At 34.7% G+C, this 26,318-nt stretch overlaps 1 long non-coding RNA gene across 1 annotated transcript; it reads left to right on the top strand.

Annotated features, from left to right (window-relative positions):
- Positions 1–2,397: 2,397 nt before the first annotated feature.
- Positions 2,398–18,177, top strand: LOC118190193 (uncharacterized). The gene is made up of 3 exons (XR_004758378.2): positions 2,398–2,617; positions 12,124–12,217; positions 13,433–18,177. It is a non-coding gene; the product is annotated as an uncharacterized LOC118190193 (long non-coding RNA).
- The last annotated feature ends 8,141 nt before the right edge of the window (positions 18,178–26,318 follow it).

The following is a 26,318-nucleotide window of genomic DNA, read 5'->3' as shown; positions in this document are numbered from 1 at the left end:
AAGGTTAAAATAACTAGACCATGTTCATAGCTTTGGATATCTTTCAAAAATCTAAAACGAGGTCAGGCTTCCAGATAGATTCTGTGTAGCCAGTCAAATGAACGAGACAAGGAGTAGGAGAATCTGTTCAGCTATCCTTCTGTTAATCTTTACGATTACCAGATATCCAAAATAAGCTCGAACAATCCGAAATCTTTAATTATGTTCAGGATTTTGAAATGGGAATGATTACATGCCTAGTTAACCAGTTTAGCCCTCAATACACAAGGAGTTATGTTTCGAACTACGAGGAATATTTAATCTCCAGCAAGAGGCTCTGTTTATAGGTGACACTAGTAGCAGCTTCTAAACCAAAAACGGAATTTTAAATATTTAATTAGTGATTTTAATGAACATATGAAATCCAACAAGGAATTTCTGTTAAAAATATTATCTATGAAAAATATTCCAAGAATACAACATAAACTTTAGCTTTGGATTAATTATGGATTTTAAGAGTCAGGAAATTTTTATGGCTCTAATTTAAGGCAGCGATGAGATATGATGATATCACTGATTTGTCTAGAAAAAGCAAGCTCCGATATCTTGTCATATTCAAGTATAGATCGTAACGTATAAATTGCGTACGTATAAGGTTACGTATAAGGACAGCTTACTATGCTTATGCATTTAATATTTCTTCCTAGGCTAGGGGCTGTAATAATAAACTGGCTCTTGTAAACCTATAATTAAGTCTATTAAATTATTAATTTATTAACCTTGTTTTCCTATGAATAAACCAGGTCTTGTTAACTTCTTGCCATCTTTTTACTTATTGACCTGTTGTCACTTTTATTAACTTTTAGTCTGTCTGTAAAGACATTAATTTAACGTGTTGGATGCACTTATTCATACCAATGAAAACGTATATGTATGCATAATATGGACATTTCTGGCAAATAATATTTATGTTCCTAAGTTGAGGTGAAGAATAACAAGTCTTTCATCGAGAAGACTTTTCCTTAAATGTGCACGAAAACCTGGAAAATAACAGTAGTTAATAAGCTGTCAATATAAAAGTTTCATTTGAAACTTATAATTCAAAACGTACTGTCCCGACGTCAGAAAGTCCATTACAAAAAATACTTCGACACATATTTACTAATACAGTGAAACATCGGTTCACGAATTTAATTTCTTTTCTGAAAGTCGCTTGTCAACCGAAATATTCATAAAACGAATCCATTTTTCCATAGGAACTAACTTCGTTTTCCTGGACCGCAGATGATTGCTTATTTAAACTTTATCACTATACAATCTTAGCGCAGGTTTATAATTCAAAAACAATTGAAATCATTAAGCATAAAACAACAAAGATATAAACGGATTATTACGTGGATATTATTGATGACATTTTAGTTTAATTTTCCGTTCTTATATGGAAGAGAGAGGGGCGGCATAGCTAGAAAATGATGAGGAAGAAGTTAGTGTTTGGATGCAAAATTTCCTGCTATAAATAAAATGTTTCCGAAATGAGACATGGCAGTTACTAAAGATGCTTATGATGTAACCTGAAGCCGCATTATCAGAATGATATTGATACAAGATAGATTACATCTCACTCTATTTTGGACAAATTTTGCGGATCAGAGAACTAGGATCGTTCTTCTGTCTTTATCTTTTACTTATTTATTGCGGCTCTTTCTTTTGTTGAGCTCATATTCATGGTCCTAATAAAGTTTTCATTGTTAACTACTTAGCCTGTGACTTGCCTAGATACCTAGCATCACTGATAACAAGAAAGGCCCTCAAGGTCTGTCTGAAACCCAATCCGGCAACAATTTCTTTCAGAATTCACGGTTCTGTAAATCTCTTGCTGGAGAGTTAAGCAATGGAAAACATCAAAATGCTATTTCTAGAAGCCACTGAGTGTTACTTATGTGGCATAATTTACTTAAAAACTCTTTACGTTCTTTTAATACTCATATGTTGCCGACTTGAGTGTCCTTAACTTGAGACTTCATTTATCATCCGAGGAGTTTTGTGCAGATGATTTGTTCGGGAACCGAAATGTTTGCAAAATAAATCGTTTTGCGTGTTTCCAGTTATAGACCACACTTCTAACTTTCGAGTTATCGACTATAACTAAATCACTGTGTCCAGTATGGCTGGTATCTATTTAATGTTAACGTGTTATTGTCGGCATTTATGAAGACCCAGGTCTCGGTTGGGCTGTTCAGTTTCTGAAACCTGTTTTTCTGCAATGCTCGAACACACTGAAGAAAAACGTCTTCAGCGAGCTTCTACAGTTGCGTATCTTGTGAACTAATATCTTCTGCCGCTAGGTGGCGCTTCGAACATCTTGTAGTCGGAAAGGATACAAAAACTGACTTGAGCAGTTTGTTTTGTAGCAGCGCTTGGTTGCAAATCGAAGTACGGTGATTAAAGGCGGCATTAGCTCTGCTCTGAATAAAACACGTATTTGATAATAAATGTTCTTGTTATACAGATTTGCGAGTTTTACTACATGACTTTGCATGTGTCAGTTTTTGAATCAAAGTCGGATCTAAACAAGAAGTTCTTTCTGAAATTCGTTAGAAAAGCATACTGCTAAGCTTCGAAGGGTCGGATGTTGCATGTGAGTACAATAGAACTCCAGTTATCCTGAACTCTAATTACCCGGATCGCTAGGATAATTCTTTCTAGCAATTATTTTTGATTTCATTTACTTGAATTTTTTTGGCCTTTAAATGTGATTAAAAAATATATTTTATTATTATTCAGAATTAGTTTATATTTTTAATTAAAAATTATGGTTTTAAATGTAATATAGATGGATATATTATTATTTAGAATTAATTTATATTTTTAATTAAAATTATTGTTTTAAATGTAATATAGATGGATATATGATTATTATTATTTAAGATTAATTTACATTATTAGCTAAAAAATTACTGTTTTTGTACCGGCAGTGAAATAATATGGTTTGATTAACTTTAGTGGACAAAAAATAGATTATGCATTTTATTTTGTTACAGAGGTTCTTCCCACATTTCTTAAACGATTTTCATTCTATTTACAGAAATATTTCTTATGTGTTTTAAATATTCCATTTGATAATTCTTAATCTTCACTAACTTTTAAGCCTTTTTCAGTATCAAAAGAGGTATTTTATCCCATTCCTCTTGAACAGATTTCCAGAGTCCAAGGAGAGTTGTCGTTTGAACGACGTTTCCACAATTCGCTTTTTAAACGTACAAAAATGCAAACAGCCGTGTATGATATATCAGGAGATTTAGTAGGGATATGAAAGGTGTGGCCTAGATACCTGTTTCTTATTCCGTTTTTTCTAAGAAATTAAGAGTAGATTTTTGACGTGCGACTGCTTGCTTTGTCTTGATGCAGTACTACTGATGAATGGCACTGTGGGTAAAGCGAAGGTATTTTTTATTTGGAAATTGAGTATAAAATATGTTCCTGGTAAGATGTGGAGTTGACCCTAACAGTTTCTGCGCTCTCTTTAATTTATATTTGCCGTTATATCAAAAACCAGCAACAATCATAAGTCACTTTTTTACCTTCTTTAGATTCTTTTAAATTCATAATAATAGATATCTTTTTATTGCGATCATTTAAATATACCTAAGATTCACCTATTGGGGCAACATGTTTCCATTTTTGTTCGAATAATTGTTTCTCATAGAGAATTCTGCAGCGCGTTCTGCTTTCGGAGATATGTCGTGGAGAAAGACGATTCACATTACGTTTTTTCGCCTTTTAAGATTCAAATCAGCATTGATCACTTTGTTTACATCTGACACTGAAGATTTTAATGATTATGCAACTGTCCTTTGACTTATTTTTTTTTAACATTAAAGTTCTTACCTTTGCAACATTCCAAACATTCCGTTTTTTCCTTGGATATATATAGTGAAAACTTTTTCTACTTAAAGCCAAACTTTGGCTTTGTTCCCTTTCTTATTGACAATGTTATCTATCCTTGCCTTAGATACCAAAACAATTATAGCTTTCATAGCAAGATACCGAAAAATATAGCTTTCACAGCAATTTTTAATAACTAAATGCGAATAATATTATTCGGAAAGAGCACAAACATAACCTCCCGTCCATTGCTTCTTTAAAAGCGCCATTTTGCATGAAAACAAAATTGGCAAGTAGCAGACCATAATTTGCACTTTCAAAAATAAAGTTGCAGCTGAAACATTTTTCCAAGCAGGCGTTTTTTTAGCAAAGCAAAATTTTCTAAAAAATGTCCGAACAGCTTCTGTGTTCATTAAATGTAAAACCCCAAAACGTTTGCCCTAACCATTTTTAATCAAAATAGCTTCACATGAAATTTAACCTGAAGGACTAGACTCCGCCCCTTTTAAAGTTAGTATAATTACGAAACTCAGATAATAATTAAAAAAAATAAGTTAATGAATTAAATATTGTCAAGTAAATATTTATATTATAAACATTAATAAAACCAAATGACAAAAAAAAAAATATGTTGCGTATGGTGATCCATGAATTTCCGAAATTTCGGTGAATTAAGGCACTTGAAGAAATCTTTCAGTTCTCTCTTTTCTGATAAACCATAGTTGTAATTTTAATAAGCAAAAGTTTAAAAAAATCGTTTGAATTTTGCTGATTTTACTACACAAATTTGTTAGAAAATAGCGGAAAGGAAAAACCCGGTCATGTTTTCATACGTCAAAAAAGTCGCCGGCAGGTAATTTAAAGTCTGGAAAAGACTGCAAACGCGGAGAAGAAATGACGCATGTTAACCCTTTTTTGAAGCTTACATAAAAAGAAAACGTTTTTCATTGTTTTATTTTAAATGTAATAGAATACGGCTGTGGTTTCGTCAAATAAATAATATTTCATTGCTTTTTAATTATGATGAAAAAAGAGCATGTTTTATATTCGTTGTACGGGAAAAGATAAGTTGTATCTTTTTAAATTAACTTTTTTATAAATTTATTACTGAAAAAAAATAATTTTTTAAGCTTATTTAATTTTAACCCAACACTGTCTTTTTTTTTTGACAGAATGCAAGAAGCGCAAAAATAAAAGTCTGTCAATTACAATGAACTCTCACTCTCTGAAAATGACCATTATTCCTAAGATTATGAAAAAGCTTCACTTCTAAACATCAGCTCTTGTAGACGAGCTATCCAATAATCTAGACTCTTGGATGGTCGTCTTAGAATTCATAATATGTAGCTTGCAAAAATTGACAACCTAAGTCAGGCATTTGTGATTAACCGGAGGCTTTGTGGATCCTTTCAGCCTGGATAACTGGAGTTCTACTGTATTGCTATTTGGTAACAACGGTTAGAAAGATCCGAAATGTAACTGATGTTGATGAATATAAAACAAAAAGTATTTTTATTATCATGTATGTTTAATTTGTAATTTTTAACATTTTCTTTCATATGGATAATGGCATGTATTGTTCAAAACCTCTTCTGACCGTTATCAACGGAATCACGGACAATTTAAGTATGTATTCGACTATTCGAATAATGGGATTTTTCTGATAATTAACTACATATTACTAGAATTTATTGTTCATGTTTTGTGATGCCATATGTAAGTTTTTGTTACATTTTTGTGCGTTTTTTATCTATGGGCCAAAATGAAATACATAATATCGAAAATCGTGCCTATTATTTAAAATTAAAATACATACATATGATTTTTTTCGGAATTTAGGGAAGCAAAACTAAACATTTTAAAATTACCATATTTATTATCGCAAGAAAGTTGCGAATTTCTTAGTGTGATGGCATATAATTTCAAATGTCTGCCTTCTTACTAGATTGCCGCCGTAGTTTTAAAAAATTGTTTAGTGTATAATGAGTTTTATAGCGTAATGTACTGACATAGATGAACATTTCTCGTCAAATCTTGTTAAAATCTAAAATCCTTTGTTAGCTTCCTTCCCACGTTATTTTCTTGCTAAGTATGTCATTTTCATCTTCACCTCTCTCACCTCTTCATCCTCTCTCACCTCATTATCGAATTTGTCCTTTTCCCAGTACATATCCGATTATTTCATTGTAACATGTGTATAAATAGAACTGTCTACGTCCACTTTAAACCTGCACCACCTCTTTATTGATGCTAACCTTCTGAGAACATACAATTAAATAAAAGATGTCGTCTACGGGCACCTAACGTGTTTTAAAATCAAGAGAATCTCCGTCACCCGACTCTTCACCTACGAACATGATCGTAGGCCACAAATTACGGCAAGAGCTAAGCAATGTTCTGTACCGTGTTTCCAAAGTAAATCTATAATCTCTCAATGTGAGCATTTTCTGAAAATTATAAATACTACCTTCCAATTTCCCACATCGACACATAAAAAGGGATCGGTAGTTCATTTTTATACTATTTTAGATCAGGGGTTCTCAAGCAGAGGGAACTAATTCCCCACTACCACCAAGGTGTGGAATTTCATAGTTTCAAGGGGGAACGCAGACAGTTGTCTATTTAAGCATTTAGTTTTTAATTTTAGTTTATGAACATAAAAATAGTACTTTTATTCAAGTTTTGGTATTTATCAATATTTTCTATACGTTTTCCCTTTAATTTATAAAGCACATTAAAGGATAATCTAAAACATATATATGTATTTTTTGGGTTATGAAAAGGAAGGGTGGAAGATATCCTCTAGCAACTGTGAAAAGGGTGCAAGGGGCGAAAACGTTTGAGAACTTCTTTTCAAGATAAATCCTTAGTCCACCAGTTAAAAGAGGCTTGTTACGTTGTGTAGCGGAAAGATAAGGTAGATGTTTTTCACAATTAAATCTCCTTATGTTAGTTAGTTATATATTTTTATATCAGAACCTTAAATTTTGTCTTTAAGTTTAGATCTTCAAATGCGTTTTAGTTTTGATATTACCGGTTACGAGAGATTTTGCACCAAAAGAAATCTTCAGTGGTGGCTAACTGAGTAAAAATTTGTACACTATTACTTAAGTTACGTAAGAAGTCAAGAAGTACTCATAAGTGAGAAGTACTCTGTTTCAAAGTAAGAATACCGCCTGATAGCTCAATGGCCTAATATACAGTTTTAATGTTTATTGTTGGAATAACTTACGAAATGATATAAATACCTTTGTGATGCGACTTAAATGTGCTTTTATTGGAAAAGAGATAAAGAAGATGTACCAGCCTATATCATCCCAGTATACATAGGATCGCATCAAAGGCGTAAGACCATTAAACTTTGGAGGTAATCTTAATGATTATTCTGTCATTAATGAGGTTTTCATAAGATTGATGAATTACTGAAAGAAATGCCTTTGTGATTTCATAAGCGAAAGAACAATTATCTTCAGCAAAACTCGCGAAATTGCTTTATTTATTTCCTTAATCCGTGCTGTAGGAATTGTGAAAAAGTAAATAATTACAAGCTATTTTAAATTTCACTGAAAAACTTAACTACAGGTATAAAATGCTGATTATTACAAGTTGTGAAAGTTTTGATGTAGGTATTGAAACATGTTTTTGATTCAGCGATATCTGTTGAACAAAACTGATGGAAAATTGCTATAGGCTCAGCACAAGAATGATGGAAAAAAGATGGAAACAGGAAGTCCTCTTCCTATTAAACAATATCTTCGACTAATCCACCCTTTTCAGAATAAGAGTAGGCTCAGCACAAGAAGCGAACTGACATCTTCATCAAATCACCTTGCAATTCCTTTACCGAACATTGGCTTCATCTATCTGTTTCGTACTTTTAGAAAACGATATCTCAAGATTTTGTGAAAATTACAGCCATCTGATTGATGTTGGGAGGGGAAGTAAGCTATTTGTTTCAAAGAGCGGACGTTCAGGATATTCTGAATAAAAAGAAATGCTTTCCAGCTTACAGCAAAGATCAGTTGCTAGTAAATAGAGAACAGTCCCAAACATACTGGAAAGGCAACATCACTATATTCATATGTGTTGAAAATGTTACCCAACACGACAGTTCTTAAAAGTGTAATGTTGACCAATTTATAAAACTGAGTTTTGAAAAGAAATATTCTTGAGTTTATTGACAAATTCAAATGAGCTAAGAAATGCACGCGTATGTATAATATTAAATCAAGAAAAGAAACTATCTCGTGAAATCAACACCAAGCTTAATTTTACAAACTGAAATGATTTTTTACAGTGTATTACCGGGACGTAACGAGGAAAATTTTAAAACTAAACACGTACCTTCAGGATATGATGGCAATCGAGCAAATGATAAACTATATGAGGAATGAAATGTCAGTTTTATGAACTTTGGGAATGTTATAAAGTATAGTATAATTATCAGTGGATGGAATTTGCGATTTGTTTAACTGTGGTGGATATGACAGATTTAACATCGACTTTAGCTCGAGAAATTTTGGAAGCTGAGGAATCTGTAGAGACTGATAAATGTGAAAAGATTTTGATTGAGATATATTTATGAAAATCGCTATTGCGTTAGCAAACATGTTTTTGTCCATGACAACGATATGACCATCGTTATCAACTTTATAAATAATAATATTTGAATTAGAGTGAATTTCAAGTGAAAGATTGTCTTTCTAAGATTAAAATAATGTGATTTATTGTTAAAATTTAAGTTTTGAGTGTTTTAAGGGATAGATAACTCCTTTCCTCGTTTCTGAAATTTGTTTGAATTTAACTGCCTTTTAGATAAGGTTGGTTGGGGAAATGAGGTTTAAGCGCTATCAAAAAATTAAACTTATATTAAATTATTATTTTTCTATCTTTACAGAGAACACGATATTAGCAATGGAATTAATTAGCTTTTGCTGCCAAGTGACTCTCACAAGGAGTATCATTAACTTATAAGGTATTTCTTCCGTCTTCTTAGCATGCCTTCCTGGTGTAGTGGTCAGCACGCTCGACGCGTATTCGAGAGGTCCGTGGTTCGGTACTCGGAGAGTGCATTGCTCATTTTTGAAGTCTCCAGCTTTCAAAAAATACCTAATGTCTCTACAAACTGAGGAACGAGTTTTCGGAATCTTAGAAGAAGAGAACTTTTATGAACTAAGAAGAATCACTTGCAAGTTATATTTGCTTTTATGTCCTTAAGAATCTAGAAAAATTTCATTTGTTTATTTTTCTTTATGCATATAATTATGCATACTCTGCAGTTTAATACTGCTGGTGCTAGGAACAAATGTTTTGGTAGAACTGCCCCTGGGCAAGTTCTACCAAAACATTTGTTTCGTACACGGTGAAATGCATGCACATTTTGCATGGTATGTTATAGCACAACTTAGCCATATATAAGGCATCAAGTGGACTGGATAATGTGAAACACACATCACATGAATATTTGGTCATTTGATAGGAATCTAATAGATTTTTCTTTTGGAAATATTCGTAGGCGTAAACATATGCCCATCCTCTTGATACGCCAAACTCCAGCAGTTTAATGGCCAATGTATATACCGCGATATCCTTAGAAACTATGAACGTACCTACCGGTCTGTAGAACATGCTACCACTTATGTCACAGCTAAATTGTTCCCATTTTGAACACTTACGGAAATAAATGTCCATACTTTTGCATCTGTATACGTCTTCTTTCACTCATTTCATTGTATTCTGTTCCATATTTACTACATATTGCACGTGCTGCAATCTGTTTTTTTTTTCTAGCAACTCGTTAAAGAAGTATTTTCTGCTTGCCTTAGTCCAGTAGTCTTAAGCTCAAATTACATGCGGGCTCAGTGCACGGCCTAATAACAGCTGACGGTCCAGCACTTTTTAAGAAAATGAAACATTTTATTAACAAAATAAAAAAAATTAAATAAATTTCAAATTCGCCTGCTAAATATTTATCAAAGCATACATGGACAGTTATCAGAATGTCGCAAAGAAACAATTAAATTTATGTTTATTTTCTGTCTGAAATCTAAACTTTGGTGCCTGTAAGATATTTCTGTTGGTTACATTTTGTAAGTCAAATAAATTGACAGCTAAACATGAAATTCTTAGACTGAAATTTCTTTCAAATAATTCTATTATGTTTAATTATTCATTAAACATGAATTAATAACTGGCTTTAGTAATAATTAAACAACTGGCTTTAGTTTTAAACTTAAAATTAAAAAAATGAAATATTCAATTTTTCTTCAATACGTAAATACAAATATACATGTTTATATTTACAGAATTATAAAACTCTTTATTTCTTACTATAGTTTGACAGCTGATGACGTTTAGATTCTGATAAGGTCTGTAACCTTGGAAAGAAATTGCTAGGAATTATCTTCATCAGATTGCAGATACTCATTGATCAATCGAGTCCTTCTGATTAATTTTCAACTATGAAAAAAATCTGTTCACATATTAATACACTCTGAAACAAAGCGATTATTCTTTGCGCAAAAATTCATGACCAAGTGTCATTATTTTTTTCCAAGTATGAGTAAAGTTGTACCTTTAGATGTCTGAATAACATTTATATCACATTATAATTAATTAGCTCCATTTGTAGATTTCCTGGTGCCTTATTCATTTTCGTTTTTAATGGAAATAAAAATGATGTAAACCTTGATATCAAATGCTAAAATTTTGAAATCCTTGCATCAAATGCATAATTGAAATATCTTCAGAGGCTGCATTAAATGGTTTCGGAGGCCGCCAGTTTCAGATCACTGCCTTAGGCCAGTATAATACCTTATTGGTCGTTGGCCATTCAACTGTGGAACATCCTGATTTTACTAAGCTAACTGATTCGAGAGGTAATTTCGAAAATTTTCAATGATTCGCAGTGTACTGATTACTAAACAATTCAGACATTCTGTTGGATGCCACGCTGAAACACTGTATCAATTTAGGGCAGTCATGAGAGAGACTGATTATTCAAATACAACTGAAATTTCAATCATATTCTTGTTTTGGTCAATTATTCTATACTGGGATCAGTAAAAGTAGTTATTCCAAAGTTCTGGGGGGAAATGTTTAACGATTTCTTAGGTTAGGACCCAAAGATTCGAATGATCTCAGTATGTTGATCTTAATGTTAATTGTGCAGAGAAACAAAATTACTTTTCCAGCAAAAGCCTAAACTTAATAGCTTATTTTTAAATAAATATTCTTTCTCGAATAACAGTTATGTGTAGTGCGCGCTGACGTGTATCATTTAATTTATTCTTTCTAAAAGCCTGCTCATGGGTTAAAAAAAAGCATTCAATTTTCTTTTAAATAATGTGTAAGGATTATGTTAATTTTATTAACAGTTAAATTTTCAGTTAAAGTATGAGTAAAATAAGGTCAGTTAGTTGCCCGTTAGTTTTTTTTCCCCAACTATGAATTATCATAGAATTCAATTTTTAAAAACTTTAATATTTTCCCTTTTTTTGTGTAACTGCTTGCGCCAAAAACTCAAATAGACTCACAACTAGGCCGACCTCAGCTTAGGACCTCCATAATAGGTCCTCCAACAGCTGGGTCTGTCAGACAAACTCGCAACCAATGAGAATGTGATTCACTTCTCTGCCGCCCGTCTCACACTTACAGGTGACAGACTCTAAAATGTCTCTCAATCTCTCTATCACACCCATTGCCGAACTTTCTGAACTCCCGTTCCACACTTACAGGTGATAGACTCTAAAAAGTCTCTCAATCTATCTTTCAAACCCATTGCCGAGCTGATCAACTGGGGTCACCACTCCCGGCGATAAAAGACCAACACGGGGCGCGGCTGTATAAAGCTGAGGATTTGACTGATCGGTCAAAATGCTTCTGCCGCTACTACGTGGGCAACTGAAGGATTATATAGAAATTCGGTGGACAACGGATTAGCTGTTGCACAGCTACTGACACCTAAATGGAATTTCACAGAATTTGGATCGAACAGCAAGCCGTGACCAGTACCGATTTACCCCTTTGGAGACTTAACAGACAAGCCTTCCTTTGTCCAATCATATAGAACAATATTCCCTTGAGGTCCTTAAATACAGCTCCTAGCCACTACAATAAATGACTGACGGGGGCATTTTCTGTACTAGTTTGACCAACTCGTTAAAACTGCGTTATTTCCAGAAACAGCTTCTCAAAATATATTACTTTTTTATTATTATTTAGAAATAGATTAAACTTAAGGCAATCATTCCTTTTCAGGATTTCAGAGGTGACTGTATTCACCCTTAAAGATGATTTTTTCTTTTTTAAGGAAAGAGTTAATATTCCAAGAAAGATAAGCCAATCAAACCGAGTAAGTGTATTTTCTTCATTATAGCTGCTTTTCGATTTTCACCCTACAAACAACAAAATTTAAATCCTTACATGTATATTTAAACGATTGGCGTTTATTTCGTAAACAAGAGGGTTCAAATCAAATTATTTATATTAAATTCATTGGTGGTTTCATTAAATGATGTGTTAAATTTTCCGAAAGGAGCGTAAATTGTCAATCTTATGTGTAAATCAGTTTTCAGGATAAAATTTTCACGCGATTATATTATAAATGTATAATATAGTATTCTAATGTCAAATGACAAATAGCTGCTGAATTTGAGTCTTCAATTCATTATCTAACATCGGTTTATTTTAAAAAAATGCTTCAACCTGACAACTACCGCCTAAAGTTGGGTTTACAAATTAAAGGTGTTCGTTAAACATTTGTTTGGGTGAAAATATACGAGTCAGTGCTATACAATATGCATTAACGTACAGTTTATATGAATAGGTAACCTGGCATTGAACTATTTCAAAGAAGTTGTTAAGTTGTTTGACTTCTGAATTAGTGTTTCAAAAGACTGTAATGCAAACAGTAGACGTTGTGTTTGGTCAGAACACTGCATAGAAGTTGTCAGTATTAAAATATAGTATATTCTCGAATTTCTGAACGACTGTTTGCAAGCTGTTAAAATGTATTTGGATCAAAGGAATGACTATTTGAACTCGTTAAAATTTCCTTGGTTAGATCTGCCTTAAATTCTGGGGGGGGGGGGGAGGGGCAATATGCAAGTGTATTGAACGAAATTTTTCGGACATTTTGGATTGCTGTTCCTGTAGTTCTTGAATTTTATTAAATACGAAGGACATATCCTGAATTTTCCGAATGAAGAGCCTGCTGCTGAATACCAAATTTATATTAACGAATGATTCGAAAGTTGTCTATAGTATTTGAGTATTAATAGGTTGATAAGTAAATCGCATAGCATGTAAAATAATGAAATGTCCGTGCAAAATTTAAGGCTATAATTCAATGTTGCTTAATTTATGCAGGTTACAATATAATGTTTTTAAGCATATTTAGTGAATAAATTATGTTAATCAAAATTAGTTCCTATTAGTATTTAGATAAAAGGTGAATACTGGCACACTTAATGCTGACGTTGGCAAAATCAACGACTCAGTCTTTTTAATTTCATTTATCTTATTACTACTACCGTTGGTATAAATTTTCGAAAACGTTTACTTTCAGACTCGAGAGAAAAATGAAGAACATTAAACCTACAGAGTTATTAGGTTATTTTGAAGCAGGAGACATGAGAAATGAGTAATGACTTGGCCATGAGTGGAACCTGGACCTCTCGAATACGCGCCCAGTGAGCTACCGTTACACCACGGAGCCATGTTGGAAGCAAGGAGAAAATAAGGCTGTTTATTAATTAACACGGTTATCTAATAATTTTGCCTAAAATACCACTTTTACTTTTGCTCCCACCAGGATGAAAACTAGATAAGTGCAGAGTTCTGGAGTTTAGGAGAGAGCCTTTGGTAGCTTTCGCTGACCGGTTACTCTGTTACACATCACTACTACTGAATTGCGTTTTGGCTTGAGCTTCACTAGCCACATTTGCTTGACTATTTAGTCAAAGTTTGTTTAGGTGTTACTTGTTACTTTAAATATAAAGTAAGTAAATAATAATTAGCAAATAATAGACTAAAATACCATAAAGCTTAAATGAAAATGAGGAAATTTATGAAAAATTAAAATGATGCAGTTAAATGAAATAATTAAATAAATGAACGGTAATTGATTTTATTATGACAAAGCATAATACAGTGGAAAAATTTTAGGCCTGGTGTTCCTTTCTCTTTTTCTCTCTCTTTTTTAATTGCCGGATACTTCTCACGTGTTATGAACAGACAAACTAATCAGTCATTTAGCGTCTTATCACCAAGAACGTTGCATCGTGTACACTGCTACAGGTGTCTGACATTACGCTCGCGAAAACCGAAAGAACACATAAATATTCAAGCTTTTCATGGGATTCAAACACTTATCCTACGATTAAGATTAGCAGTCGGATTCCGCTAACCACTACACAGTCCAAGGGAACAAACAATAAAGCAAAAATTAATATTTTATTAGAATTTATTGCACAGAGATACAGTAGACGTTGTGTTTGGTCATTTAGCGTCAAACAAAAATCTTTTTTTCTTTATTATTATTTTGGCTTCTAATCCCTTTAAAGACATTTTGACGGAATGAATACAATCCATAAAAATCCCTCTTTCCCATGGGTTTCCAATTTGAGAATGAGGATTTTGGTCCTCAGCTGGTGAAGTTTTCCTACACATTTCCTTTTCCCAAGGAAATTGAATCGTTCTTTCTGTATATAGTATCCGTATCAGTTTTACTGACTGCTTAACCAGAGGTGACATGAATAGTGTTGCGTGCGTACGGGTTCGTAATAAACTGAATGCACAAGTCCGATGAAAAGTGAATAAAATTTGTTATTATCACAACAAATAAAAAATACTTAAATTTTCTCAGATATTCCCACAATATTGAAATATATCACAGTAGTTATCTTTTATACTACTAAAACGTTCAACAGAACTTAATTCAAAACAGAGAAAGCTAATCCGATTTCACCGCGGATTCGCTACAGTCATTAACAGCAATATGTAAACAATTGAATTGAGATGTTTTGATCCCGCTTTTATAAGCTTTTTAAATGTGCACGAGAATATTCTGGTATTTTCCCGATTTTTCCCGAAAAGCAAAAGTGTACAATTACGAGATATCTATTTATTAAATGTGCGTGCTTCTCTATTTTTAATTTTTTTGGCGTAGCTTTCTCTTCAAATAAGTCTCGTGCTGAATTGCACGAGTAAAACAATTTTAATTAATTCTATTTAAAAATAGCTAAATCAATACAAAAACCGTAACAATATTTTCTGTGAATATTGCAATTCCATTCTATAGAGGAGTATTGTCTTATTTAAAGCTCTAGCACACCCTGGCTAGAACTACGATTTCAGTCAAAACATTTAGGATAATCGAAATCGGACATCAGTTACATTCAAGCATTGATCAGAGTGAAATGTTTCATGTCTTAAGACAGTTGCTAATGACACACTAAAATTATTAAATTCAAATCTTCCAACTAACCATGGCAAAAGAACATTTCTTTAACAACGTAAATTATTAATTAACTTGTTTTGTTGCATTAGGGAATTCCCGTATGTCTCGGGTTTTTACCTTATACCAGCGGACTGCGGCCAAGAAAAATTTATAAGTTTCTACGTTCATCTGAAAAGAAAGTGCATGAAACATTTCAATATGGAATGAAATGAGTTCATTCTTTCCAAGCAACAGCCAGTTCGTAAACAATTTTTTGGTTGCCAAAACCAGGAAACGAAATTTTCGACACTTCAGGTTAATACGTATACGTATGACATCATGTTAAATTTAATGTAATATAAAGCATTTTCTCAATATCAATAAAAGAATTAATGGGACAATAACATACCGTACATAACCAATTTTCCTGACTTGAAACAAAACAAGTTGCCAGCATCAGCCATTTATTTAAAATGCTGACATTAACGAAAAAGTTTCGAAATGCAATGACGTCACATGCAATCGCCTGCTTTCTTCTACTTCAGAATATGACATTATATAATAATAACATATTTAGTGTTTGGCAATGCTATTTTTATTTCATATTTTATAAAATTTACAATTTTTTTAACAAAGTCAACGATTTGAAAGCGAGCAGTGGCAACACTTTTCGAAATAAAACATTTTTATCTCCAGCGACTCCCGAGAATGTTGCCGCTCGGAAAAGTGAGTGCCACTATTAGTGTTTCAGAGTTTTTAATTAATATCTCGGTTGATTAAAATCGTACGAAGATGACAATGGTCGAAATGACTTTCCCTGCATTTTTGGAATCCGGGCGTAACACTGTCGAACTCCCCGCCTTTCCGGAGGAGATGATACCACAAACAAACAAATAAACTAACAGATTTTAATACTGCAGATGTTACTACTGTAATGTTGCTACGTTGGCAAAACTAAATATCATGTGAAAAATGTAAAACTCGCGCATAAAATGTGCTCGCTTGAAGATCCTCGCGCTGGAAATGTTTTCCATGCGTTAGAATATTTTTTAGATTTTGGTAAATTGAAAAATAAAATGCCTGGATGTTCGACCGAAATGAAGAAATTCTTTTAAAAGCGCATACTACCCTGAATATGCTCATTACGTTTCGTCGTTTTAAAGTCATTTTTATTATTCAGAGAATGACCAGAATAACATCGATTGAATGAGTCCTTTAAATACCTTTCACTGCATTTTCAGTCAGGCTTCAAATTTCTCCAAAAAAAAAAAAAAAAAATGCTTCGTTATCAAACGAAACTTTTAAAGAAGACCAGAGGAATAAACATCTTTAAAATAAGCCAGCTTTAAATAAATAACTTTGAACTCATATGTACAGCACAGTGTAAACTTAAAAACAAAACATTTGTCTCTGTATAATAATAAATGCATAATAATAATGCCTAGAAACTTCGGCTTTCACGTTGCGAAAGGACTTGAGAAATGGTTTTTCCCTTTTGTAAAACACATTGTATCGTTAATGATGCTAGTATTTGGACAGCATGCAGAGACAGAAAATTGACATGATAGCGCAAGATTCGTTTTCTACGAAATTTACGATTGTAAAAAATAATAATTAATCAATGCTTCAAGTTGTATACATAAATTAATTAATAAGATTTTTACTGTAAGACTGAGTTAAAAAAATAATAATTCTTTTTTCACAGTTTCAAATTGGCCTCCGCTGCATGCATCTCATGCTCTAAGATGACACCCCTGTTAAATACTACTTTCTGTATCTTAATCTGCTGCATTTACATTATTTTAGGTTTTTATTCTTTTGTTCAGTCTGCTTCACGCCTTGCATCTAGAGGAAAAGGTTTCTTCATGTACGTTCTTAGGTATGTACAACATCTAAACACAAATGAACGAGCTTATAATTAAATATATGTTAAATGGGTATTAACAGTTTTAACAAAATGGAAAAAAGCAAGGGCGGAAGTTATGAATTCTTCTACAGAAAACCAACAATTTTAAGTGTTTCAGTTCTTTTAATTCATGTTGCTTAAAAGTATATATAATTTTGCATTCAAATGAAATTATTATTTATTGAAATAAGTATTTAGTTTCGATATTTTTTAACATAAAATCTACTGTTATGTTTGAGAAAAGTTTGTTTGAAAAATAAATATTTTTTTAAACAAGTCCTTTGAATTTGAGCAAAAAATTCTTTAAATTTTAGGAAACGAAGTATTGGTAATTGTCCAAGTGGCGCGAACGTTAAGATATAGGGACGGAATCTTTGTCGAGATTCGAAAACTCGAATGTTCACACTTTTTCACATTTGGAATATTTCGAATGCTAATTTAAAAAACTGTTAAATGTTTCAAATAAAATCTTGAATTTGTTTTCCCTGGATATTAAAGCGTTTAATAAGAAAACGATGACTGATCACTTGTAAGGTGTATTTTAAGCTTTTAACAGTTAATTTTGAGTTAAAGCCACTTTCCCATCCATCTTAATTTCAGCTTACAATTTCCTGCCAGACATGTTTTCAGAATCGCGGTTAAATGTAAATGAAGGAAGAGCAAATATTTAAAGTGGAATTTCGACTGACTTCGTTAGATAGCCAGAGATTCTGACCAGCGCGAGTTCGCCTTTTGGCTGTATTCTCTCTAAAGCTATTAGACTTTAGGCCCCTGATAGCTTCGGTTAGTTAGCATTAAGGAGCCAACTCCTGTAAAATTATGATAGCTTCGGCTATATCTCTTTAGTTTAGTTAAGTTTTATTTCTTAGCATTCTTGAGTTTAAAGCCCAAGTAGAGGCTTTGCTGTACGTCCTGAAAGAGGACCGACTGTGAACTTTATTTGAGCAATAAAAGGTAATTAACTTTTCGTGAGTTTACGTTTCTATCTTTCTGAACTAAGCGATTATTCGCTTACCATTTCTTAAAGTTCTACACATTAACTGTAAATTCTAGGTTGGTACATTACACACTAAAACGAGAATGCCACAAAGAACTGCTGTGGAAGCTTGGGACAGCTTTCAAGTAATCTGCGCGTTCTGTTTCTTAGAAACTTTTCGATATTAAATCTCAAATATTTCACTCTGGACAAGATATATACTACAGAAATACTATGTAACGTATTACTGTTAAGTCCTGGATCGTTTTAGCATATTATGCATACTGTACGAATGTTACAACGAGTGAGAACCACTCTGTCAGTTATTGAATTTTGAACTGTAATTCGCCTCATTAACGGCCGAAAAACTGCTCAATACTGGTAGTTTTTCTCGGGCTCAAAAAAACCAGGTGAACGCGATGGCTGCGTATTTAGTTTTTGTAATTTTTTCTGCAACAGGTTAGCTGTTGTATAACGTTACTCATAGTATAAAACACAGAACAGTTTATATTGCTTGGCAGGTTGTAACTGAAGTAGATAAAATCAAATTCGTATTATTTTTATAAAATAACAATCTAAAACAATGCCAACTCAAGAATTTTGTTTTTCAACCCAACGGATGTTTCACTTTTTACTCCTTTCTCTAAAGGGCAGGCCGAAGCACTACAATATGAAGACGAACATAACATATCTGAGATGAATGACACAAGAATGACAAGTTAGTCTTTTCTTCTCAACGTTTCCTGATGCAAGGCCGTTGTCACGACATTTCATTAAAGGTCAGATTTTGTTACCTTGCACATCTGTTGCCTAGCTTCAAAACCCAGATGCATTAAGCGGATGTTATTTGATGGCTTTAATAGAATTTACATCCGGAGTACGAGTTCAGATTTTTAGTCCAAAGGGATTTGAATCCCGAAGGACTATTAGTTTCGTTTTGGCATTTTGCGTCGGACTCATAAATGTCGGTTCACTTTTCAAACTGTTGCCACAAAATGTTAGAGTCCTGCATTATATTTGAAGAAATTAAATAATGAAAAATCTGCATAAATGTATGTATATTTCTCGTATTGTGATAAAACAACGGTACATAGAGTCATCGAATTTTGAATAACGTAATCCTCCAACGAATATGAGCATGTGGAAGACCAAATTTGAAATTTGAAATTTGTTTTATGATCGATTTCCTATTTTTTAAAACTTTGACGAATTTTTGATTAACAAACTCAAGGATTTCAAAGCGAGCAATGGCAACGTTGTGCAGAAAAAACATTTTTATCTCCAGCGCGTGAGTCTCTGTATCGGAAATTCTAAAGATATGCTCGTTTTAAAACTATTTTGCGATATTGCTGTTGCACTGGATCTTATGGTTTAAGTGCGAGGAACATGATATTTAATAAAGAAAGGTAACACACAAAATGTTAAAAAACGCCCCTTTGGACGTAATTTAAAATCTGAAACATTTCAGATTTTTTTTTTTTTTTTCATATTGTAACAGAGTAATCATTAACCATACCATCGATTTACGTATTTGAAGATGCTAACCACCCCTGGTAAATAAGTAACCTGGAATGTAGGTGAAATATAATAAACCTACGTAAAAATACACAGCATAACATTCTTAAAGCAGCTAACTATAATTGCACAAAACAGGTGTTGGGTTCGTACGGGTTCGCAATGGATTGAAGGCACACAGAATCCAAGATAGCTTGGTACAATTTATTTTACCAAATTAACGCTTTACAGTTGTGGAGCTTGCCACAAATGTACAATCAGTAGTTATCACTTCAAACTACTAAGAACGTTAAACACAAACCGTGCAAAGCGCCCCTAAAGAGCGAAGCTTGCACCGAGATCTCTCAGTATTCCGAAGTCGACTCGGAGTTAAACCCTTCGAATTTATGTTGTCTCCTTCCTTCTATAAACTTTCACCTGACCCCAAGAAATCTTTAGTACCTTCAATTTCTCGAAATTATTAAAGGCATAAACGATTAAGGTTACATATAATGGCAGGATGCGGTTTCACTTATATATAAGGATCAATTGCAGTGCTAGTTACAGTTCTACAGGGTCAGGAGGAAAATGTCGCCAAGACTGGCGACTTTTGGCCACAAAAATTAGTTGCTAAATCCATTGCCAGCTTGGTGATATCTCGCTAATTTAACGAGATAGCCGTTTACCTGAATGTTAAACAGATTTGCCTCTATAATGTTATTTTTCCGCCAGAGCTTCGTTTATCGAGGCACTTCATATTACAATACACAAGAGATAATATAATTTTGCATTAATTTCACTAAATTAATTACATATATGTAAAATTCGTAACACAGATTATTTATTAATGCTTTGCTTTCCTTAAAAGACTCGAATCTAGGTTAGGTTAGGTTATCTGAATATGTCAAAAGATACTAGTTCTATCTGCTTAAGAGGAGAGATGCCTTCGTGGAGGATCTTTCTAGAGGAAACTACCTTTTTATTCACATTACACTTGGGGAAAACCACAAAATCAGCCACGCAGCCAGCCCGTTCTCCGGGGATTGAATCCTGGTCGAAGTTTCAGTTTTCAACGGTCTTTAAATACTCGGCCACTCGTGGGGGAGGATACAAATACATAATAGAACCCTAAATTTCCAGATCTAAAATTCCATTATTTCGGAACATTTTGTCTATTTTCTAGGCGAAATAAAATAAAAATTTATATTAATTTAACTTTAGTACTTTTAAATCTTTCGTTGATTTTAAGTACCATAAAACAATGCAAATGTAGACTGCTCAAACTAGTAGAGAATGTTGTGACATCGGTATGAAATAAACACATATAGTCGAGAACTTTTTTAACAAAAATGAAGTAGAAGAGGTTAAAAAGGAAATTTATGATGTTTTCCAAAGTTGGGAATATGTAAATTTTGTCTGTGGCGTCGAAAACTACGTGTTTTAAATAAGGAGTGAAAAACGACCTGAAGCAATCCTTCTGTAAGAGGAGATTAAAACCATTGACACGCATTGAATGTTTTGTAGCAATGAATATTGTGTCTCAGCAAGATCTAGGTGAATCGGCAGTCTGGAGGGCCATCGGTCGTTTAGAGGCGCGTCAAACGCAATTTGTTAATCATTAGAAGTGTCTAAAAGTATCCTTTCCAGACTGTGGAATCGGTTTTTGGAATGTTCACCGAAGATCAGAACAAGATTGTATGCCTACAACAACACAAAATGATGATTGGTATTTAACACTAACGGCCAGAAGAACTATAAACACCACTTTCTTGCCACAGCACCTTCAAAGGTCTACTGAAAATACTAGAGTTTCGACTCAAACTATTCGAAATCAACTCCATCATGTGAGTTTGTATTCTCGGAGAGCTACAGATTTTGTTTCGTTAGCATAGAACCAACTTGCTGCCCGCAGAAGGTGGATAAGAGCATCTCAGGTGAAGACAAGATGAATGGAGGAACGTACTCTTCACGAACAAGGTCCCGCTTTAGTGTACAACTTTATAATAAGCGGATTCTGTTCTGAAGAAAACTTGGTACACGGAATACTCCTGCATTTGTATATGGAAGTGTCCGATTTGGCGAAGACGTAGTGATGGTCGGGCCGTTACAGAAATATCTATCAACAGCCGCACCGACCTGTACATTATCAAGATTGGAACACAAACCGTTCAGCGATATAGGGAGGAGATTTTCAGACCTATTGTGCTCCTTTACGCTGCAGCGGTCGGGGATGAATTCATTCTCATAGACAATAACGCCAAGCCACATTGTACACAGTTAGTGGTTAATGTCCTTTTCGACGAAGGAATCTTTTAAATGGATTGGCTAGCATATTCCCTAGATGTGAACCCAATATAACATGTTTGGGACATTCTATGGAGAAGGGTTGCTAGTCGCTTATCTCCCCAGCAAATATTTAGCAGTTTGAAAGCTGTCTTTTACATGAGTGGAAAAGAATGTCCAGTTCCTCTTTGATAACCTCATTGATTTCACGCTTCGTAGGTGTGCTCGACATTGCTTGCGGTCAAGGAAAAACATACCCCTTGAAACTCATTTGAATCCGAGAAATCACAATTATTGTTTGTATAATATGCACAAATTCGCATTATTTATTTATTTACAAACAAATATTGTCAATAAAATTTAATTATTCCTTGTTCATTGCTTCTTTTTCTTTTTTTCATATTGTACAGACATTAGGTTATTTCGAAGCAGAACATGAAAAATGAGGAATGCCCTCGCCGGGACTCGAACCTGGACCTCTCGAATACGCGCCGAGTATGCTGACGATTACACCACGAAAGCGAGATAAATACCTTATATACTCCCCCTTTAAAAGGCGACTGGGAATTAGGAGATCCAATCGCCAAATCCTGGTGATGAAGAATCATCATCCACCAACTTCTGTAGTTCGGGCACCAATGCCCGAACCTGTGTCTCTCGAATACTCGCCGAGTGTGCTGACCATTTCACTACGAAAGCATGCTAGAAGGCGGGAGAAATACCTTATATTTTGCAACACCTATGTAAAATACAGGGTGATTATAATTAAAGTTTAAGTTTCAAAACGCTATAAAAAAAGAACCACTCATGGAAATGACGTCAAATTTGAAAGGAATGTTATTGATGAAGGCGGAAAGCGTATGGCAGAAGAAAAAATTTAGTTTCAAAAGTTAGCAACAGACGGCACTGCAAGCGGAAGAAGACGTAAATTAAAATTTTAGTTAAATTTCAGTGTTATAAAGCCGCCAGGTACCAGGCTGTTCCTCATTTCGCGTCTCAGACGTTCGCCATGGGTGTTTCACTGCAGGATCGCGTCTGCTGGTAAAGCTGTATTACAAGAATGATGATTGTGCAAGAGTAGCTCTGCAAAAATTCAGGACACTGAAGGGTATAAAAGAAGGCGTTGGTCCAATGAGTGTCGTAGGTCTAAAGAAAATGACGCAAAAATTCGAAACGACAGGTTCGTTTGATGTGCAATCTGGTAGAGGGAGAAAACGAGTGCATTCGACGGTAGTTGAAGAAGTGGCCACAGCATTACAAGAGGGGTCGGCCGGTGGTGTGCAACCGTGCAGTGCACGAGAAATTGCCTGAACATTGGACAGGCCTACGAGCGCGGTGCTGAAAATTGTACGAAACATCCTGCAATGCTATCCGTACAAAATTGGCCATGTGCAGGAGTTGCTTCCGTCTGACTTGACAGCTAGGGAGACGTTTGCGTTAGAATTCCTGGCTCGCATGGAAGTGGATAATGAATGGCCGTGGAAAATTGTGTGGACAGATGAAGCCCATTTCCATCTGATAGGATACGTGAATACCCAGAATTGTCGAATATGGGCAACAGAAAATCCACTGGCAACGCACCCCGTACCACTTCATCCTGAAAAGGTCACGGTATGGTGTGGCTTTACGGCATCATTCATCCTACAACCATATTTTTTCGAGCAGACGGGTGCTTCCGGTCCTGTTATCGCAACCGTCACTGGTCAGAGGTATGCATCGATTTTGCGCAACCACGTGATTCCAGCTCTGCAACAGCGTAGATGTGTGGATGAAATCATTTTTATGCAAGATGGCTCTCCTCCGCACATTGCACATCCCGTGAAGCAGCTGCTGAGGCGCCATTTCGGAAATGCTCGAATTATCAGCCGTCATTTCCTTACAGCCTGGCCGTCCCGATCGCCTGATCTTACTCCGTGTGATTTCTGGCTGAGGGGATATCTGAAGGATGTTGTGTTCCGTGCTCCAACTGCAAATTTAGCGGAATTAAGGCACGCATTTCGCAACACATTCTGAACATCACCCCGGAGACACTGCGATCCGTTGTGGAACATGCTGTTTGTCGCTTTCAACTTGTTGCACACAACGGTGGACACCATATTGAACATGTTTTGCGCCAGTCTCGCGACAGTTCCGAACTGCTTTGATGAATGGTTCTTATGCGGTATGTCGCCGCAAAACTCTTGAAACCGATTTGTTCCTTTCGATGTAATATGTACAGTCATGAAAATAAAATTATTCAACAATTCTAATTTGTCAATGCGTTTTAATGTGTAACTTCCACCTTAGCCGTTGTTTTACGAATCATTTCTCGTTTCTCGTCGTGATTCTCCCGCTTACAGCGCCATCTGTTGCTAACTTTTAAAACTAAATTTTTTCTTCTGCCATACGCTTTCCGCCTTCTTCAATAACATTCCTTTCAAATTTCACATCATTTTCATCAGTGGTTCTTTTTTTATAGCGTTTTGAAACTTAAACTTTAATTATAATCACCCTGTATATCAGTTACCAAAACATTCCGTTATTCGCAATTTATACCAAAATCATAATATCCCCTAATTGTTTTGAACAGTGTATTTCAGTCAGCTAGCTATATGCATGCGCAGTTTATATACACTTCTGAAACGAAGTAGAAAACATTTATTGATATGTAACTAAAATAATAAATGTATTGTACCTTAATGCAAATATATTTAATACGATAGCTATTTTATTCTTAGTTTTATTGTTCTATGTCCAAAATCGATGATGTTTTAAATTCATTTTATTTGAAGACAAAAAAGGTATACTTGAATAGAAAAAAATTCTTCAGTTTAATTTTAATATAACATAAATAAAAAGAATAGTATGCACAGTGCATCAACAAAATTTCAAAACTAATCTTGTGCAAATCCACATGTTGAAGTAAACAATATCCTTTTTCTTATCTCTCAACGTGTAGGGAATTCGAAAAATATTTCCCAAAATTTTAATGGATAATAGAAGAAACCAAAATAAACATTTTTTGCAGCAGAATGTGTTTCCGGAAATGGAGCGCTTAAGCGCCAGTAGATGGCACTGGCAGTCGATAGGAGTAACGATGTCATTTCCCCGATGGAATTTTCAACATCACTTTACTACCGCTGAGTTTGCAAATATCCATCTTTAAGAGACAGCGAACGGAAATAGGTTAGCAGCTCAAACGGTGTATAGCGAATAATTCCTGATGAGAGAATTGCCAAATTGACAAACATTTGAGTGTGTGCAGCGTCAGCTCAACAAAAGTTGATCTTTCAGTGCTAGCAAATGCGATAGACTGTCCATAACTGTCCAGTATATTTGAGAAGAAGGAACTGTATTACATGCGGTTGAACTCAATTCTTTTTCCAAGTCCAAAAGTTATTTCGTGTGATCTGAGTTTGAGGCTTTTATGACATATTTTGCGTAATGTAGATATGCGCCCATTACCATTACACGTACAGAGGGCATTCACAAAGGAAGACTATCCTCTTGCACAGGAGGCTGCATTGTAGCCGGACCGTAACGCACACATGTTGTTCACAGATTTAGCTACATTTATACTCTGACTACCAATAAGTATTTGGACACCTGTGATAGAAAAGAAAAACTAACTTTATTCAAAATCAATAGTTGGTAGAGCCTCCACGAGAGGTAATTACAGCATGGACCCTCCGAGGCATACTTTCCACAAGTCTTTGTATGACAGCTAGTGGTATTTTCTTCCACTCGGCTTGGAGAAGACATGAAGTTCCTTCATCGATTTTGCACGGATAGTGCACCCCTGAATTCGGCGATGCAACTCGTCCCAGAGGTTCTCGATAGGGTTCAGGTATGGACTCTGGGCAGGCTAGTCCATTCGATGAACTTCATTGGCACCATACCAAGCCTTGGTTAACGTCGAAACATGACAACTGGCATTGTCGTCCTGAAAGTAACAGGGGTACAACTCGTAAAACTGCCACAACGTAGGAAGCACATTGTCATCCAAAATAGTGCAGTAGGCATCAGAGTTGAGCTTACCATGAATGGGGACCAAGGGTACCAGCCCATACCAGGAGAAACACCCCCAGACCATAATTCCACCTCCGCTGAACTTGACTGTTGGCACAATGCATTCTGGCAGGAGACGTTCTCCAGGTAGACGCGAGACCCAGACCCTGCCATCCGAACGGTAAAGGGTGAACCTTGATTCGTCACTCCAAAGAACCCGTTTCCACTGATCTACGGTCCAATTTCGATGTGCTTTGCAACACATTAACCGAGCAGCGCGGTTGGACTTTGTGATGAAAGGTTTATGCGCAGCAGCACGACCATGAAAACCAAGCAGCTGTGCTTCCTTACGGATGGTATTCATTGAA

The sequence above is a fragment of the Stegodyphus dumicola genome, chromosome 10 (assembly GCF_044657685.1).
Source record: "Stegodyphus dumicola isolate Sdum_Otavi_A_Nest chromosome 10, ASM4465768v1".
In the NCBI taxonomy this organism is placed as follows: Eukaryota; Metazoa; Arthropoda; class Arachnida; order Araneae; family Eresidae; genus Stegodyphus; species Stegodyphus dumicola.
Note: the sequence above shows the minus strand (reverse complement) of the source record. Positions and strands in the feature narration are given on the sequence as shown.